This window comes from Ambystoma mexicanum, chromosome 6q (assembly GCF_040938575.1).
Source record: "Ambystoma mexicanum isolate Mex_15411 chromosome 6q, UKY_AmexF1_1, whole genome shotgun sequence".
Classification (NCBI taxonomy): Eukaryota; Metazoa; Chordata; class Amphibia; order Caudata; family Ambystomatidae; genus Ambystoma; species Ambystoma mexicanum.
The window spans coordinates 1,630,963,676-1,630,978,098 of record NC_090937.1 but is presented as its reverse complement, the minus strand read 5'-3'; the positions used below and the strand labels follow the sequence as shown (position 1 = coordinate 1,630,978,098).

General features: G+C 49.8%; 5 non-coding genes across 5 annotated transcripts; all 5 read right to left on the bottom strand.

Moving 5' to 3' along the window:
* Positions 1-3,175: 3,175 nt before the first annotated feature.
* TRNAG-UCC (transfer RNA glycine (anticodon UCC)) lies at positions 3,176-3,247 on the bottom strand. Its single transcript has one exon. It is a non-coding gene; the product is annotated as a tRNA-Gly (tRNA).
* Positions 3,248-3,578: 331 nt separating this feature from the next.
* Positions 3,579-3,650, bottom strand: TRNAR-CCU (transfer RNA arginine (anticodon CCU)). The gene has a single exon. It is a non-coding gene; the product is annotated as a tRNA-Arg (tRNA).
* Positions 3,651-6,945: 3,295 nt separating this feature from the next.
* TRNAG-UCC (transfer RNA glycine (anticodon UCC)) lies at positions 6,946-7,017 on the bottom strand. Its single transcript has one exon. It is a non-coding gene; the product is annotated as a tRNA-Gly (tRNA).
* Positions 7,018-8,191: 1,174 nt separating this feature from the next.
* On the bottom strand, positions 8,192-8,263 carry TRNAG-UCC (transfer RNA glycine (anticodon UCC)). Its single transcript has one exon. It is a non-coding gene; the product is annotated as a tRNA-Gly (tRNA).
* A 331-nt stretch (positions 8,264-8,594) lies between these two features.
* TRNAR-CCU (transfer RNA arginine (anticodon CCU)) lies at positions 8,595-8,666 on the bottom strand. The gene has a single exon. It is a non-coding gene; the product is annotated as a tRNA-Arg (tRNA).
* Between the last annotated feature and the right edge of the window lie 5,757 nt (positions 8,667-14,423).

Sequence of the window (14,423 nt, the reverse complement as noted above, 5' to 3'; positions counted from 1 at the left end):
CCACGCACTCCCATCCCATGGCCTTTTGCAGACAGGCCTCATTTCTCTAGCTCACACCCTAACTGCCAACACCCCTTCCCCTTCTCTCTCTGTCTCTCTCTCTCTGTCTCTCTCTCTCATTCTCTCTCTCTCGCAAATAGATACTTTACTTCCCAGGTGCAACAAAACAAGCCTTCTCGAGCTGGCAGATATGGGAAGGAAGGAAGGAAGGGCCAGTTTGGAAACTCAACTCAATTACCATAAATCCCCTGCTAAGGGTTATGGGAGGGAGGAATGAAGGAACTTTGCTTCAGGGAAAGGGCTGCTGCTGCTTCAGCATGTGAGGAGCGCAGCCACACGTTTCACCTTCCTCAGTATGTTGGTTTACAGGATGAGAGAGATCCTGAAACCTCACTCTAATAGGCTGAGGTGCTGTGCTCGGTGGCCTGCTGGGACCTTTGCCCGTCAGGGCAAGGCGAATAGGCCTTTGTCAGGCCTTCGTCAGGGCTTTGTCGGGGAGGGGCCAGGAGCCCTGCTCGCTTCAATCCCCTCACCGATAGACAGTTGCAGAAACTAGGATGCAAGAACCTTTCCTGGATGGGGTTTTGATTTTCACGAAAAGTGTGTCAGCTTTGCTTTCAGCATGAGTCTGATTTCCAAAAAATGCATTTTGAACAATTTAAAGATTTGATCTGCGTTGGTCGGGAATCGAACCCGGGTCAACTGCTTGGAAGGCAGCTATGCTCACCACTATACCACCAACGCCTGCCTGTCTGGACTATCTGATGGAGCGCCCCTTAGAAATAAGAATAAGTCATTGGCTGGGAATGAAAAAAGCTTGCGTTTGACGCAGAAGCAGTTCGCATCATGAGGTCTTGCCGGTCAGCCCAACATTTCCCCGGGACCCCTTAAAAAAGGAGCTTGGTTTTAAGTTTGGTTTGATTGAACAGTACATTTTGTTGGCTGGGCTGGGACCCTCTCCTATTTAGCGCAAGAGTGGAACGAGGCAGCAAGTTCAAGGAATGACATTGCATCCAGGCACTTACAGCTCTTTGTGCCCTAATGCCATGACACAAAAACATAATTTGAAAAAACTTAGCAGAGGATGGTTTTGATCCTTCGACCTCTGGGTTATGGGCCCAGCACGCTTCCGCTGCGCCACTCTGCTGGTTGAAGAACAAGAGCTTTTCTGGGCTTTTACAGCCTACAAACCGACAACCCTAGACCCAGTTTCGAGTGAAGCGGGCAGTAGGCCTTACAAAGCCAAACAACCTGCAACCACGCACTCCCATCCCATGGCCTTTTGCAGACAGGCCTCATTTCTCTAGCTCACACCCTAACTGCCAACACCCCTTCCCCTTCTCTCTCTGTCTCTCTCTCTCTGTCTCTCTCTCTCATTCTCTCTCTCTCGCAAATAGATACTTTACTTCCCAGGTGCAACAAAACAAGCCTTCTCGAGCTGGCAGATATGGGAAGGAAGGAAGGAAGGGCCAGTTTGGAAACTCAACTCAATTACCATAAATCCCCTGCTAAGGGTTATGGGAGGGAGGAATGAAGGAACTTTGCTTCAGGGAAAGGGCTGCTGCTGCTTCAGCATGTGAGGAGCGCAGCCACACGTTTCACCTTCCTCAGTATGTTGGTTTACAGGATGAGAGAGATCCTGAAACCTCACTCTAATAGGCTGAGGTGCTGTGCTCGGTGGCCTGCTGGGACCTTTGCCCGTCAGGGCAAGGCGAATAGGCCTTTGTCAGGCCTTCGTCAGGGCTTTGTCGGGGAGGGGCCAGGAGCCCTGCTCGCTTCAATCCCCTCACCGATAGACAGTTGCAGAAACTAGGATGCAAGAACCTTTCCTGGATGGGGTTTTGATTTTCACGAAAAGTGTGTCAGCTTTGCTTTCAGCATGAGTCTGATTTCCAAAAAATGCATTTTGAACAATTTAAAGATTTGATGTGCATTGGCCGGGAATCGAACCCGGGTCAACTGCTTGGAAGGCAGCTATGCTCACCACTATACCACCAACGCCTGCCTGTCTGGGCTATCTGATGGAGCGCCCCTTAGAAATAAGAATAAGTCATTGGCTGGGAATGAAAAAAGCTTGCGTTTGACGCAGAAGCAGTTCGCATCATGAGGTCTTGCCGGTCAGCCCAACATTTCCCCGGGACCCCTTAAAAAAGGAGCTTGGTTTTAAGTTTGGTTTGATTGAACAGTACATTTTGTTGGCTGGGCTGGGACCCTCTCCTATTTAGCGCAAGAGTGGAACGACGCAGCAAGTTCAAGGAATGACATTGCATCCAGGCACTTACAGCTCTTTGTGCCCTAATGCCATGACACAAAAACATAATTTGAAAAAACTTAGCAGAGGATGGTTTCGATCCATCGACCTCTGGGTTATGGGCCCAGCACGCTTCCGCTGCGCCACTCTGCTGGTTGGAGAACAAGAGCTTTTCTGGGCTTTTACAGCCTACAAACCGACAACCCTAGACCCAGTTTCGAGTGAAGCGGGCAGTAGGCCTTACAAAGCCAAACAACCTGCAACCACGCACTCCCATCCCATGGCCTTTTGCAGACAGGCCTCATTTCTCTAGCTCACACCCTAACTGCCAACACCCCTTCCCCTTCTCTCTCTGTCTCTCTCTCTCTGTCTCTCTCTCTCATTCTCTCTCTCTCGCAAATAGATACTTTACTTCCCAGGTGCAACAAAACAAGCCTTCTCGAGCTGGCAGATATGGGAAGGAAGGAAGGAAGGGCCAGTTTGGAAACTCAACTCAATTACCATAAATCCCCTGCTAAGGGTTATGGGAGGGAGGAATGAAGGAACTTTGCTTCAGGGAAAGGGCTGCTGCTGCTTCAGCATGTGAGGAGCGCAGCCACACGTTTCACCTTCCTCAGTATGTTGGTTTACAGGATGAGAGAGATCCTGAAACCTCACTCTAATAGGCTGAGGTGCTGTGCTCGGTGGCCTGCTGGGACCTTTGCCCGTCAGGGCAAGGCGAATAGGCCTTTGTCAGGCCTTTGTCGGGGAGGGGCCAGGAGCCCTGCTCGCTTCAATCCCCTCACCGATAGACAGTTGCAGAAACTAGGATGCAAGAACCTTTCCTGGATGGGGTTTTGATTTTCACGAAAAGTGTGTCAGCTTTGCTTTCAGCATGAGTCTGATTTCCAAAAAATGCATTTTGAACAATTTAAAGGTTTCATCTGCGTTGGCCGGGAATCGAACCCGGGTCAACTGCTTGGAAGGCAGCTATGCTCACCACTATACCACCAACGCCTGCCTGTCTGGGCTATCTGATGGAGCGCCCCTTAGAAATAAGAATAAGTCATTGGCTGGGAATGAAAAAAGCTTGCGTTTGACGCAGAAGCAGTTCGCATCATGAGGTCTTGCCGGTCAGCCCAACATTTCCCCGGGACCCCTTAAAAAAGGAGCTTGGTTTTAAGTTTGGTTTGATTGAACAGTACATTTTGTTGGCTGGGCTGGGCCCCTCTCCTATTTAGCGCAAGAGTGGAACGAGGCAGCAAGTTCAAGGAATGACATTGCATCCAGGCACTTACAGCTCTTTGTGCCCTAATGCCATGACACAAAAACATAATTTGAAAAAAGTTAGCAGAGGATGGTTTCGATCCATCGACCTCTGGGTTAGGGGCCCAGCACGCTTCCGCTGCGCCACTCTGCTGGTTGGAGAACAAGAGCTTTTCTGGGCTTTTACAGCCTACAAACCGACAACCCTAGACCCAGTTTCGAGTGAAGCGGGCAGTAGGCCTTACAAAGCCAAACAACCTGCAACCACGCACTCCCATCCCATGGCCTTTTGCAGACAGGCCTCATTTCTCTAGCTCACACCCTAACTGCCAACACCCCTTCCCCTTCTCTCTCTGTCTCTCTCTCTCTGTCTCTCTCTCTCATTCTCTCTCTCTCGCAAATAGATACTTTACTTCCCAGGTGCAACAAAACAAGCCTTCTCGAGCTGGCAGATATGGGAAGGAAGGAAGGAAGGGCCAGTTTGGAAACTCAACTCAATTACCATAAATCCCCTGCTAAGGGTTATGGGAGGGAGGAATGAAGGAACTTTGCTTCAGGGAAAGGCTGCTGCTGCTTCAGCATGTGAGGAGCGCAGCCACACGTTTCACCTTCCTCAGTATGTTGGTTTACAGGATGATAGAGATCCTGAAACCTCACTCTAATAGGCTGAGGTGCTGTGCTCGGTGGCCTGCTGGGACCTTTGCCCGTCAGGGCAAGGCGAATAGGCCTTTGTCAGGCCTTCGTCAGGGCTTTGTCGGGGAGGGGCCAGGAGCCCTGCTCGCTTCAATCCCCTCACCGATAGACAGTTGCAGAAACTAGGATGTAAGAACCTTTCCTGGATGGGGTTTTGATTTTCACGAAAAGTGTGTCAGCTTTGCTTTCAGCATAAGTCTGATTTCCAAAAAATGCATTTTGAACCATTTAAAGTTTTGATCTGCGTTGGCCGGGAATCGAACCGGGGTCAACTGCTTGGAAGGCAGCTAAGCTCACCACTAAACCACCAACGCCTGCCTGTCTGGACTAGCTGATGAAGCGCCCCTTAGAAATAAGAATAAGTCATTGGCTGGGAATGAAAAAAGCTTGCGTTTGACGCAGAAACAGTTCGCATCATGAGGTCTTGCCGGTCAGCCCAACATTTCCCCGGGACCCCTTAAAAAAGGAGCTTGGTTTTAAGTTTGGTTTGATTGAACAGTACATTTTGTTGGCTGGGCTGGGACCCTCTCCTATTTAGCGCAAGAGTGGAATGAGGCAGCAAGTTCAAGGAATGACATTGCATCCAGGCACTTACAGCTCTTTGTGCCCTAATGCCATGACACAAAAACATAATTTGAAAAAACTTAGCAGAGGATGGTTTCGATCCATCGACCTCTGGGTTATGGGCCCAGCACGCTTCCGCTGCGCCACTCTGCTGGCTGGAGAACGAGAGCTTTTCGGGGCTTTTACAGCCTACAAACCGACAACCCTAGACCCAGTTTCGAGTGAAGCGGGCAGTAGGCCTTACAAAGCCAAACAACCTGCAACCACGCACTCCCATCCCATGGCCTTTTGCAGACAGGCCTCATTTCTCTAGCTCACACCCTAACTGCCAACACCCCTTCCCCTTCTCTCTCTGTCTCTCTCTCTCTGTCTCTCTCTCTCATTCTCTCTCTCTCGCAAATAGATACTTTACTTCCCAGGTGCAACAAAACAAGCCTTCTCGAGCTGGCAGATATGGGAAGGAAGGAAGGAAGGGCCAGTTTGGAAACTCAACTCAATTACCATAAATCCCCTGCTAAGGGTTATGGGAGGGAGGAATGAAGGAACTTTGCTTCAGGGAAAGGGCTGCTGCTGCTTCAGCATGTGAGGAGCGCAGCCACACGTTTCACCTTCCTCAGTATGTTGGTTTACAGGATGAGAGAGATCCTGAAACCTCACTCTAATAGGCTGAGGTGCTGTGCTCGGTGGCCTGCTGGGACCTTTGCCCGTCAGGGCAAGGCGAATAGGCCTTTGTCAGGCCTTCGTCAGGGCTTTGTCGGGGAGGGGCCAGGAGCCCTGCTCGCTTCAATCCCCTCACCGATAGACAGTTGCAGAAACTAGGATGCAAGAACCTTTCCTGGATGGGGTTTTGATTTTCACGAAAAGTGTGTCAGCTTTGCTTTCAGCATGAGTCTGATTTCCAAAAAATGCATTTTGAACAATTTAAAGATTTGATCTGCGTTGGTCGGGAATCGAACCCGGGTCAACTGCTTGGAAGGCAGCTATGCTCACCACTATACCACCAACGCCTGCCTGTCTGGACTATCTGATGGAGCGCCCCTTAGAAATAAGAATAAGTCATTGGCTGGGAATGAAAAAAGCTTGCGTTTGACGCAGAAGCAGTTCGCATCATGAGGTCTTGCCGGTCAGCCCAACATTTCCCCGGGACCCCTTAAAAAAGGAGCTTGGTTTTAAGTTTGGTTTGATTGAACAGTACATTTTGTTGGCTGGGCTGGGACCCTCTCCTATTTAGCGCAAGAGTGGAACGAGGCAGCAAGTTCAAGGAATGACATTGCATCCAGGCACTTACAGCTCTTTGTGCCCTAATGCCATGACACAAAAACATAATTTGAAAAAACTTAGCAGAGGATGGTTTTGATCCTTCGACCTCTGGGTTATGGGCCCAGCACGCTTCCGCTGCGCCACTCTGCTGGTTGAAGAACAAGAGCTTTTCTGGGCTTTTACAGCCTACAAACCGACAACCCTAGACCCAGTTTCGAGTGAAGCGGGCAGTAGGCCTTACAAAGCCAAACAACCTGCAACCACGCACTCCCATCCCATGGCCTTTTGCAGACAGGCCTCATTTCTCTAGCTCACACCCTAACTGCCAACACCCCTTCCCCTTCTCTCTCTGTCTCTCTCTCTCTGTCTCTCTCTCTCATTCTCTCTCTCTCGCAAATAGATACTTTACTTCCCAGGTGCAACAAAACAAGCCTTCTCGAGCTGGCAGATATGGGAAGGAAGGAAGGAAGGGCCAGTTTGGAAACTCAACTCAATTACCATAAATCCCCTGCTAAGGGTTATGGGAGGGAGGAATGAAGGAACTTTGCTTCAGGGAAAGGGCTGCTGCTGCTTCAGCATGTGAGGAGCGCAGCCACACGTTTCACCTTCCTCAGTATGTTGGTTTACAGGATGAGAGAGATCCTGAAACCTCACTCTAATAGGCTGAGGTGCTGTGCTCGGTGGCCTGCTGGGACCTTTGCCCGTCAGGGCAAGGCGAATAGGCCTTTGTCAGGCCTTCGTCAGGGCTTTGTCGGGGCTGGGCCAGGAGCCCTGCTCGCTTCAATCCCCTCACCGATAGACAGTTGCAGAAACTAGGATGCAAGAACCTTTCCTGGATGGGGTTTTGATTTTCACGAAAAGTGTGTCAGCTTTGCTTTCAGCATGAGTCTGATTTCCAAAAAATGCATTTTGAACAATTTAAAGATTTGATGTGCGTTGGCCGGGAATCGAACCCGGGTCAACTGCTTGGAAGGCAGCTATGCTCACCACTATACCACCAACGCCTGCCTGTCTGGGCTATCTGATGGAGCGCCCCTTAGAAATAAGAATAAGTCATTGGCTGGGAATGAAAAAAGCTTGCGTTTGACGCAGAAGCAGTTCGCATCATGAGGTCTTGCCGGTCAGCCCAACATTTCCCCGGGACCCCTTAAAAAAGGAGCTTGGTTTTAAGTTTGGTTTGATTGAACAGTACATTTTGTTGGCTGGGCTGGGACCCTCTCCTATTTAGCGCAAGAGTGGAACGAGGCAGCAAGTTCAAGGAATGACATTGCATCCAGGCACTTACAGCTCTTTGTGCCCTAATGCCATGACACAAAAACATAATTTGAAAAAACTTAGCAGAGGATGGTTTCGATCCATCGACCTCTGGGTTATGGGCCCAGCACGCTTCCGCTGCGCCACTCTGCTGGTTGGAGAACAAGAGCTTTTCTGGGCTTTTACAGCCTACAAACCGACAACCCTAGACCCAGTTTCGAGTGAAGCGGGCAGTAGGCCTTACAAAGCCAAACAACCTGCAACCACGCACTCCCATCCCATGGCCTTTTGCAGACAGGCCTCATTTCTCTAGCTCACACCCTAACTGCCAACACCCCTTCCCCTTCTCTCTCTGTCTCTCTCTCTCTGTCTCTCTCTCTCATTCTCTCTCTCTCGCAAATAGATACTTTACTTCCCAGGTGCAACAAAACAAGCCTTCTCGAGCTGGCAGATATGGGAAGGAAGGAAGGAAGGGCCAGTTTGGAAACTCAACTCAATTACCATAAATCCCCTGCTAAGGGTTATGGGAGGGAGGAATGAAGGAACTTTGCTTCAGGGAAAGGGCTGCTGCTGCTTCAGCATGTGAGGAGCGCAGCCACACGTTTCACCTTCCTCAGTATGTTGGTTTACAGGATGAGAGAGATCCTGAAACCTCACTCTAATAGGCTGAGGTGCTGTGCTCGGTGGCCTGCTGGGACCTTTGCCCGTCAGGGCAAGGCGAATAGGCCTTTGTCAGGCCTTTGTCGGGGAGGGGCCAGGAGCCCTGCTCGCTTCAATCCCCTCACCGATAGACAGTTGCAGAAACTAGGATGCAAGAACCTTTCCTGGATGGGGTTTTGATTTTCACGAAAAGTGTGTCAGCTTTGCTTTCAGCATGAGTCTGATTTCCAAAAAATGCATTTTGAACAATTTAAAGGTTTCATCTGCGTTGGCCGGGAATCGAACCCGGGTCAACTGCTTGGAAGGCAGCTATGCTCACCACTATACCACCAACGCCTGCCTGTCTGGGCTATCTGATGGAGCGCCCCTTAGAAATAAGAATAAGTCATTGGCTGGGAATGAAAAAAGCTTGCGTTTGACGCAGAAGCAGTTCGCATCATGAGGTCTTGCCGGTCAGCCCAACATTTCCCCGGGACCCCTTAAAAAAGGAGCTTGGTTTTAAGTTTGGTTTGATTGAACAGTACATTTTGTTGGCTGGGCTGGGCCCCTCTCCTATTTAGCGCAAGAGTGGAACGAGGCAGCAAGTTCAAGGAATGACATTGCATCCAGGCACTTACAGCTCTTTGTGCCCTAATGCCATGACACAAAAACATAATTTGAAAAAAGTTAGCAGAGGATGGTTTCGATCCATCGACCTCTGGGTTAGGGGCCCAGCACGCTTCCGCTGCGCCACTCTGCTGGTTGGAGAACAAGAGCTTTTCTGGGCTTTTACAGCCTACAAACCGACAACCCTAGACCCAGTTTCGAGTGAAGCGGGCAGTAGGCCTTACAAAGCCAAACAACCTGCAACCACGCACTCCCATCCCATGGCCTTTTGCAGACAGGCCTCATTTCTCTAGCTCACACCCTAACTGCCAACACCCCTTCCCCTTCTCTCTCTGTCTCTCTCTCTCTGTCTCTCTCTCTCATTCTCTCTCTCTCGCAAATAGATACTTTACTTCCCAGGTGCAACAAAACAAGCCTTCTCGAGCTGGCAGATATGGGAAGGAAGGAAGGAAGGGCCAGTTTGGAAACTCAACTCAATTACCATAAATCCCCTGCTAAGGGTTATGGGAGGGAGGAATGAAGGAACTTTGCTTCAGGGAAAGGGCTGCTGCTGCTTCAGCATGTGAGGAGCGCAGCCACACGTTTCACCTTCCTCAGTATGTTGGTTTACAGGATGATAGAGATCCTGAAACCTCACTCTAATAGGCTGAGGTGCTGTGCTCGGTGGCCTGCTGGGACCTTTGCCCGTCAGGGCAAGGCGAATAGGCCTTTGTCAGGCCTTCGTCAGGGCTTTGTCGGGGAGGGGCCAGGAGCCCTGCTCGCTTCAATCCCCTCACCGATAGACAGTTGCAGAAACTAGGATGCAAGAACCTTTCCTGGATGGGGTTTTGATTTTCACGAAAAGTGTGTCAGCTTTGCTTTCAGCATGAGTCTGATTTCCAAAAAATGCATTTTGAACAATTTAAAGTTTTGATCTGCGTTGGCCGGGAATCGAACCGGGGTCAACTGCTTGGAAGGCAGCTATGCTCACCACTATACCACCAACGCCTGCCTGTCTGGACTAGCTGATGAAGCGCCCCTTAGAAATAAGAATAAGTCATTGGCTGGGAATGAAAAAAGCTTGCGTTTGACGCAGAAACAGTTCGCATCATGAGGTCTTGCCGGTCAGCCCAACATTTCCCCGGGACCCCTTAAAAAAGGAGCTTGGTTTTAAGTTTGGTTTGATTGAACAGTACATTTTGTTGGCTGGGCTGGGACCCTCTCCTATTTAGCGCAAGAGTGGAATGAGGCAGCAAGTTCAAGGAATGACATTGCATCCAGGCACTTACAGCTCTTTGTGCCCTAATGCCATGACACAAAAACATAATTTGAAAAAACTTAGCAGAGGATGGTTTCGATCCATCGACCTCTGGGTTATGGGCCCAGCACGCTTCTGCTGCGCCATTCTGCTAGCTGGAGAATGAGAGCTTTTCGAGGCTTTTACAGCATACAAACCGACAACCCTAGACCCAGTTTCGAGTGAAGCGGGCAGTAGGCCTTACAAAGCCAAACAACCTGCAACCACGCACTCCCATCCCATGGCCTTTTGCAGACAGGCCTCATTTCTCTAGCTCACACCCTAACTGCCAACACCCCTTCCCCTTCTCTCTCTGTCTCTCTCTCTCTGTCTCTCTCTCTCATTCTCTCTCTCTCGCAAATAGATACTTTACTTCCCAGGTGCAACAAAACAAGCCTTCTCGAGCTGGCAGATATGGGAAGGAAGGAAGGAAGGGCCAGTTTGGAAACTCAACTCAATTACCATAAATCCCCTGCTAAGGGTTATGGGAGGGAGGAATGAAGGAACTTTGCTTCAGGGAAAGGGCTGCTGCTGCTTCAGCATGTGAGGAGCGCAGCCACACGTTTCACCTTCCTCAGTATGTTGGTTTACAGGATGAGAGAGATCCTGAAACCTCACTCTAATAGGCTGAGGTGCTGTGCTCGGTGGCCTGCTGGGACCTTTGCCCGTCAGGGCAAGGCGAAAAGGCCTTCGTCAGGGCTTTGTCGGGGAGGGGCCAGGAGCCCTGCTCGCTTCAATCCCCTCACCGATAGACAGTTGCGGAAACTAGGATGCAAGAACCTTTCCTGGATGGGGTTTTGATTTTCGCGAAAAGTGTGTCAGCTTTGCTTTCAGGATGAGTCTGATTTCCCAAAAATGCATTTTGAACAATTTAAAGATTTGATCTGCGTTGGCCGGGAATCGAACCCAGGACAACAGCTCGGAAGGCAGCTATGCTCACCACCATACCACCAACGCCTGCCTGTCTGGGCTATGTGATGGAGCGTCCCTTAGAAATAAGAATAAGTCATTGGCTGGGAATGAAAAAAGCTTGCGTTTGACGCAGAAGCAGTTCGCATCATGAGGTCTTGCCGGTCAGCCCAACATTTCCCCGGGACCCCTTAAAAAAGGAGCTTGGTTTTAAGTTTGGTTTGATTGAACAGTACATTTTGTTGGCTGGGCTGGGACCCTCTCCTATTTAGCGCAAGAGTGGAACGAGGCAGCAAGTTCAAGGAATGACATTGCATCCAGGCACTTACAGCTCTTTGTGCCCTAATGCCATGACACAAAAACATAATTTGAAAAAACTTAGCAGAGGATGGTTTCGATCCATCGACCTCTGGGTTATGGGCCCAGCACGCTTCCGCTGCGCCACTCTGCTGGTTGGAGAACAAGAGCTTTTCTGGGCTTTTACAGCCTACAAACCGACAACCCTAGACCCAGTTTCGAGTGAAGCGGGCAGTAGGCCTTACAAAGCCAAACAACCTGCAACCACGCACTCCCATCCCATGGCCTTTTGCAGACAGGCCTCATTTCTCTAGCTCACACCCTAACTGCCAACACCCCTTCCCCTTCTCTCTCTGTCTCTCTCTCTCTGTCTCTCTCTCTCATTCTCTCTCTCTCGCAAATAGATACTTTACTTCCCAGGTGCAACAAAACAAGCCTTCTCGAGCTGGCAGATATGGGAAGGAAGGAAGGAAGGAAGGGCCAGTTTGGAAACTCAACTCAATTACCATAAATCCCCTGCTAAGGGTTATGGGAGGGAGGAATGAAGGAACTTTGCTTCAGGGAAAGGGCTGCTGCTGCTTCAGCATGTGAGGAGCGCAGCCACACGTTTCACCTTCCTCAGTATGTTGGTTTACAGGATGAGAGAGATCCTGAAACCTCACTCTAATAGGCTGAGGTGCTGTGCTCGGTGGCCTGCTGGGACCTTTGCCCGTCAGGGCAAGGCAAATAGGCCTTTGTCAGGCCTTCGTCAGGGCGGGGCCAGGAGCCCTGCTCGCTTCAATCCCCTCACCGATAGACAGTTGCAGAAACTAGGATGCAAGAACCTTTCCTGGATGGGGTTTTGATTTTCGCGAAAAGCGTGTCAGCTTTGCTTTCAGCATGAGTCTGATTTCCCAAAAATGCATTTTGAACAATTTAAAGATTTGATCTGGGTTGGCCGGGAATCTAACCCAGGTCAACTGCTTGGAAGGCAGCTATGCTCACCACTATACCACCAACGCCTGCCTGTCTGGGATATGTGATGGAGCGCCCCTTAGAAATAAGAATAAGTCATTGGCTGGGAATGAAAAAAGCTTGCGTTTGACGCAGAAGCAGTTCGCATCATGAGGTCTTGCCGGTCAGCCCAACATTTCCCCGGGACCCCTTAAAAAAGGAGCTTGGTTTTAAGTTTGGTTTGATTGAACAGTACATTTTGTTGGCTGGGCTGGGACCCTCTCCTATTTAGCGCAAGAGTGGAACGAGGCAGCAGGTTCAAGGAATGACATTGCATCCAGGCACTTACAGCTCTTTGTGCCCTAATGCCATGACACAAAAACATAATTTGAAAAAACTTAGCAGAGGATGGTTTCGATCCATCGACCTCTGGGTTATGGGCCCAGCACGCTTCCGCTGCGCCACTCTGCTGGTTGGAGAACAAGACCTTTTCTGGGCTTTTACAGCCTACAAACCGACAACCCTAGACCCAGTTTCGAGTGAAGCGGGCAGTAGGCCTTACAAAGCCAAACAAACTGCAACCACGCACTCCCATCCCATGGCCTTTTGCAGACAGGCCTCATTTCTCTAGCTCACACCCTAACTGCCAACACCCCTTCCCCTTCTCTCTCTGTCTCTCTCTCTCTGTCTCTCTCTCTCATTCTCTCTCTCTCGCAAGTAGATACTTTACTTCCCAGGTGCAATAAAACAAGCCTTCTCGAGCTGGCAGATATGGGAAGGAAAGAAGGAAGGGCCAGTTTGGAAACTCAACTCAATTACCATAAATCCCCTGCTAAGGGTTATGGGGGGGAGGAATGAAGGAACTTTGCTTCAGGGAAAGGGCTGCTGCTGCTTCAGCATGTGAGGAGCGCAGCCACACGTTTCACCTTCCTCAGTATGTTGGTTTACAGGATGAGAGAGATCCTGAAACCTCACTCTAATAGGCTGAGGTGCTGTGCTCGGTGGCCTGCTGGGACCTTTGCCCGTCAGGGCAAGGCGAATAGGCCTTTGTCAGGCCTTCGTCAGGGCTTTGTCGGGGAGGGGCCAGGAGCCCTGCTCGCTTCAATCCCCTCACCGATAGACAGTTGCAGAAACTAGGATGCAAGAACCTTTCCTGGATGGGGTTTTGATTTTCGCGAAAAGTGTGTCAGCTTTGCTTTCAGCATGAGTCTGATTTCCCAAAAATGCATTTTGAACAATTTAAAGATTTGATCTGAGTTGGCAGGGAATCGAACCCGGGTCAACTACTTGGAAGGCAGCTATGCTCACCACTATACCACCAACGCCTGCCTGTCTGGGCTATGTGATGGAGCGCCCCTTAGAAATAAGAATAAGTCATTGGCTGGGAATGAAAAAAGCTTGCGTTTGACCCAGAAGCAGTTCACATCATGAGGTCTTGCCGGTCAGCCCAACATTTCCCCGGGACCCCTTAAAAAAGGAGCTTGGTTTTAAGTTTGGTTTGATTGAACAGTACATTTTGTTGGCTGGACTGGGACCCTCTCCTATTTAGCGCAAGAGTGGAACGAGGCAGCAAGTTCAAGGAATGACATTGCATCCAGGCACTTACAGCTCTTTGTGCCCTAATGCCATGACACAAAAACATAATTTGAAAAAACTTAGCAGAGGATGGTTTCGATCCATCGACCTCTGGGTTATGGGCCCAGCACGCTTCCGCTGCGCCACTCTGCTGGTTGGAGAACAAGAGCTTTTCTGGGCTTTTACAGCCTACAAACCGACAACCCTAGACCCAGTTTCGAGTGAAGCGGGCAGTAGGCCTTACAAAGCCAAACAACCTGTAACCACGCACTCCCATCCCATGGCCTTTTGCAGACAGGCCTCATTTCTCTAGAATAAGAATAAGAATAAGAATAAGTCATTGGCTGGGAATGAAAAAAGCTTGCGTTTGACGCAGAAGCAGTTCGCATCATGAGGTCTTGCCGGTCAGCCCAACATTTCCCCGGGACCCCTTAAAAAAGGAGCTTGGTTTTAAGTTTGGTTTGATTGAACAGTACATTTTGTTGGCTGGGCTGGGACCCTCTCCTATTTAGCGCAAGAGTGGAAGGAGGCAGCAAGTTCAAGGAATGACATTGCATTTTGTCGGGGAGGGGCCAGGAGCCCTGCTCGCTTCAATCCCCTCACCGATAGACAGTTGCAGAAACTAGGATGCAAGAACCTTTCCTGGATGGGGTTTTGATTTTCACGAAAAGTGTGTCAGCTTTGCTTTCAGCATGAGTCTGATTTCCAAAAAATGCATTTTGAACAATTTAAAGGTTTGCCGGTCAGCCCAACATTTCCCCGGGACCCCTTAAAAAAGGAGCTTGGTTTTAAGTTTGGTTTGATTGAACAGTACATTTTGTTGGCTGGACTGGGACCCTCTCCTATTTAGCGCAAGAGTGGAACGAGGCAGCAAGTTCAAGGAATGACATTGCATCCAGG